The following is a 5,400-nucleotide window of genomic DNA, read 5'->3' on the forward strand; positions in this document are numbered from 1 at the left end:
AATCTCAATAAAGACCCCTCTATATGACCTCTTCAGAGAGAGAGAGAGCTACTTTTTTTATAATAACACACACATCGCTATTTTGAGTATCAACTCTTCCTTTTTTTATACTTCAGAACAAGTGTTGCACTCTACAAGCTACGGGCTATGAAATAACTAGCATCTCTGCTACACAGATTTAGCTTCAATCATCTCCTCCACTGAGAGTTACCAGGCACATTTAAACAGGGCAAGGTTTGATTTACTAAATGCCTTCATCACAATCGTCTGTTAGAAACAGAACAAAGATTGTGAATGCTGCATATTTAACTTTAATTCCCAGCCTGGCAGACAGTGCAATATTGATAAACTGTTATGATATGAACCAGTTTGTAGACATTTGAAGATCCAGTGACAGAAATTCATGATAAATCACATGCAAGGCTTTTAAGAATCTTCACAACTCAGAGCAGTAGTTTCTCTTTTTAGGGTGTATACAGTAATACAACGAGTATAGTGTGTGTGTGTGTGTGTGTGTGTGTGTGTGTGTGTGTGTGTGTGTGTGTGTGTGTGTGTGTGTGTGTGTGTGTGTGTGTGTGTGTGTGTGTGTGTGTGTGTGTGTGTGTGTGTGTGTGTGTAAGCATATTAGAGAAAAATATTCCATATTAAGGCAGGCTGGATGAATCATTATTCTTTGATAGCTGCCACTGCTATACCCCCAGGATACTACAGAGGCTTCAGATACTGATCTGTTTCTGAGTGGTATTATACAGTAGAACACAGGATGTGTGTATGTGTGTTTGTGTGTGTGTGTGTGTGTGTGTGTGTGTGTGTGTGTGTGTTTGTGTGTGTGTGTGTGTGTGTGTTTATGTTCTCCCAGAGAGACAAAGAGAGAGAGAGATTGCATGGGGTTGTATGGTGACAGAGAAACACTACAGTGTCAATGAGTCAGGTCGGAAAGTCTCGGAATCTTTGTGACAGCTTAACTTGAATATTTTTTTGAATGTGTGTGTATGTGTGTATGAGTAAGTACAGGGAGTAAAATAAGCAAGAGAGAAGGAGTCTGATTGAGTCATACCTTTAACTCTCAGTCCAGAACATTTTTGTGACACTTCCATGGTAGAGGAGCAGGAGGAGTGTGTACATCTGTGTGTGTGTATGATAGTGTATGTGTGTGTTCAGATGATGCATGAGTGCATGTATCAAGGAATGCAGGATCCATGAGTGCAGACAGTGAGTCGCACTGATTCTGTCTCTCGGTCGGAATATTTTTGTGACAGCTTCAGTTGAAAAGAGGCAGAGAGGTAGAGTGGAAATGACAGACTTGGTTTTAGTTAATGCCAACTCCTGTTCCTCCGGTGTGTGTCTGTGTGTGTGTCTGTGTGTCTGTGTAGGTACTCTGTATTTGCTCGGGTGTTCATGTGATGCCTTCATTTTTCACTGAAATGTCCTTAAGCTGTCTTTAGACAACGAACAAAATGTTTGACAAACAAAATGTCAGTTCAGCACAACGCAGCTGATGTTACATGACTTTTATTATTAACAACTTCACTTCTACACTGCATCAGCCCTTCACACAGGGTAGGTCACAGCATGTACCTATATTAATCCTGTCACATGGAGACATACGGTACATTTCTCACATTGAGGGGACTCACCTTCCATTTGATGTAACAACCTAGTACCCACAAGGTAAACCATTCAATTTTAAGTAAACACTTGCTTTTTGGTTAGGGTTTAGGGGAAGGTCAAGGATATGCTTATGACATTGTATCATCCATTGGAGACAGCCCCAGATGTTTTACCACTGAAAACTTTAGTAAGCAACTTAGCACTGTTGGTGAGAAAATTAACCTTATATATGACATATTTGCCAAACTAAACTCATTCTTGAGATCTGGGGCCTGTTTCACAAAGCAGGTTCTGTTAGAGTCTGTTAATCCTGAAATGAGGGAAACTCTGAGTTTTCCATTTCACAAAGGGAGGTAACTCAAACCAGAGACAGAGGGATAACTCTAGCCTATTTCACAAAGAGAGGTAACTTAACCTCTCGGTCAGTTACCATGGTAACACGCTCTCTGAAACTAACCTGGTCGGGACCAGGTTTTTCTCAGAAAACCTTGAGTTTCTCTCTGTCTCCGCCCTCTTTCAGCCACACACGGTGTTTGATTTCCTCATTCATTCAGTCAGCACGCGAGTTTTGACGTAGTATAGTTCCGTCTGTTTTTTCAGAAAATCATTGCAAAAATCAGACATTAGAAGTTATATTAGGTGCCGACTATTTCACTACCATGGCATGTCCTTTTGATAATGATCCCGTGGATGAAGGTGCAGCATTACTGCACAGAGAATTAAATATTTCGTCGGGAGATGATTATCAAACTATTGATTATAGATGTTCTTGCATTTCCAGGCAATTCTCTTTTTGAGCGGTACCGTTTCATATCAGAGCAGATATTGTGTGTTGCGCTGCGTTTTTTTGCAAAAGGGATTTTTTTATACAACGTATAAAAATCATTCAGTAGGCCTACATTAGAAGTTATATTAGGTGGTGAATATTTCCACTACCATGGCATGTCCTTTTGATAACGATCCCGTGGATGAAGGTGCAGCATTACTGCGCAGAGAATTAAATATTCGTCGGGAGATGATTATCAGACCGCGCATAGACGTCCTTAATATACTGCAGCCATAATTACAAAATGAATGAAATGGATCTTTTGAGCAAGTTGAATGTATTTCACTTAGCGTTTCTTAAATATAATCCCAGCTGTTCTTGCAATTCATAGGTTCAAAAGTGTGTGCTTTTAGTTGGGTTACCGGTATATAAACTACTCCTATACAGCCTTCTGATCCAGAATATCATCTATAATGCGAGGGGGTCTATTTCACGGCAGGGGTGCTTAATACGCACAACACTGTTTCATGTCACAGTCCATCTCATACCTCCTTACATTTCCAACATTAACAACCAGTAATGCTCTTATATCACAGCAGATATTGTGTGTTACGCTGCGTTTTTTTGCAAATGGGAGTTTTTTATACAACATATAAAACAGCCACTTACGGTAATATTTACTTAATAATGTAAAACATGCTCAAAATGAGGCGTCACCATGAGATTGTGCCGATGTTTTACCTGTTTGAACAATGTTTTTATGTTTCATCTTAAGCTGCTGCCAAGTGTGCTTCTCCCCCGCGGGGTTGCACTTAAACTAATAAAATAAACTAATAGGCTCCATCTCAAGCAGTTTTCCCTGTGATATTACTGTGATTGCAACAGGACTACATTTAAACTTATGCACTGACCCGAGCCGCAATGTATTCCCGCACCGTCTCCCTCTCTTTTGCTGCTGCAGCGGTGTAAACCTGCTCAAACTCACCGTATGAGCGCATTAATATTTCCAATTCCAGTTGTAGCGTAGCCCTTCGCTTCCCCGTTGCCATGGTGACTCGTCAAATCAGGGCTCCATTGATGCTGTCTTTTTTTACTTGTGGTGCATGCGCTTAACTCCAGGTCAACCTACTCTGAGTTTATCAACCTAACGCAAATCTGCTGTTCTGAAACCGAAAGCTCAGAGTTTCCTATGTCAGAGTAGATCAACTCAGAGTTCAGGGTTAGACTCAGAGTTTTTTGAACCTGCTTTGTGAAACGGACCCCAGGCTAACTATGCTGTTTTGCATTGGTTGTTGCGTTAAATCTTACCCAGATACAATAGTGCTATTTTCTGATTGGCTGTTGTGTAACCCTGTTTTTTTTTTTTTTTTATCGGCTGGCCGCTGGTCAGTGGCAGCTCTCGGCCAGAGACATTTTGGGCGCTGTAGCATGTTTTTTGTGCATTGTTTTTTCGCGTGAGAAATACAATGTTTGGAGGGAGTGGGTGACCAAAGAACGAAAAGAGGCCCTTAAGAGGCCTGGACTTTTAATTAAAAACAGTCATGACTGTGTTTTTCTCATAGACTGTATAAAAAACACCATTGCCTGCCTATTGACATTGATACACTGCCCTCTGGTGGACAAAAGAACTACAACTTAATTTTGATACAAATATAGGTCTTACTGAAGATATTTAATGGTCAAAATATTATTAATAAATATTTGAATATATTTGAATGTTAATATACAACAATCAAATTTCAAATATGATTTTTGGGCAAAAATCACAGCCACAAAGACCTGCCCAACTCTACCTCTGATCGCCTAGTATGCGTTGTCTTCTTCACAGAATGTGGCGCGGGGGGGGGGTTAATGCTCCCGGCTTGTTTGACGGTGATATGGCACAATGATTTACAAGAAACCATAAAAGTGGCACTTCATATCAGAAAGGTTGCCGACCCCTGTTGTACAAGAATGAAGAGATAAATACAAAGCTAACAGGTGAAATGTATCATTAATCTGAAGGGTCCCAAATAAATATTTCAGTTCAATATTCATTATTTATTATTTCAATATAAGCATGCAGGCTCCAAGTGTGAAGACTGAAACATTCAAGGTTCAAGGTATCTTTATATTCCTCAAAGGGCAATTCATAGCCAACATTCTCCTCAGGGCTACATGTCGGTAAATGTGCACAGGGTCCTTCCCAAATGTTGTGAGGCTGTTTATGTTCAGTTTGTAAAACATTCACATTTCTTACTCTTGTTTTATGCTCCCTCCCGGAATGAGTTGAATCAACCAATCAGTTTGCTTTATGAAGAAATATGTCTTCTGCCAGGCAGGTCTGGGAGGATGTATTGAAGACCGGGAGAAGGGAGAGTCATTGTGGGGGTTCCATCTCAGACGTGTTTCCACCCGAGGGGATTTTAGGCCCCCAGACCGAACCTATAACGACATATGGGAGAGGAATGCATCAGAATAGAAAGTGATGAAGGGAGAAGGGACAAGAGGAGGAAGGGATGTGGATGGTAGTAGGCAGAGGGATCCGTCAGAATGATCTGACACAAACAGAGAAGGATGGGTTGACCAGGTATATGTAGGCTTGACAGGTGATTAGAGGTGTGGTTGACTTGCTCTGCCCTGCTCCTGAATCTAAATTAACTAATTAACTTCATTAAGCAGAATACATAGTTGAGGTTTGTGTGGGCTTATCAGCTGCCCTGCGAGCCTCTGCAATCTATGGTTCATAAAACACCCTTCTTCGTAGAAGTAAAAATCCGGCTTTAGTGGTTGGTTTGGAAAGCACAGATCAGGTTTACTTCCTCACCTCCGCTAAACCAACTGTACCCCTAAACTTTTCAATGGGGAGCATCCTGGACAGGTCTGCCACACCACGAGAAAGCATGGATCTAGGGTTAGACCATGTTCATGTCATATCCATTTTTAAAATCTTTCTATTAATTTCTCCCACTCTGAAAATTTCAACATCTCTGACTCTTGCCTGATAGAAGACGTTCTTCTTCCACCTTCACTTTCCATTAAAC

This window comes from Echiichthys vipera, assembly GCF_963691815.1.
Source record: "Echiichthys vipera genome assembly, chromosome: 2".
NCBI classification, from domain to species: Eukaryota; Metazoa; Chordata; class Actinopteri; order Perciformes; family Trachinidae; genus Echiichthys; species Echiichthys vipera.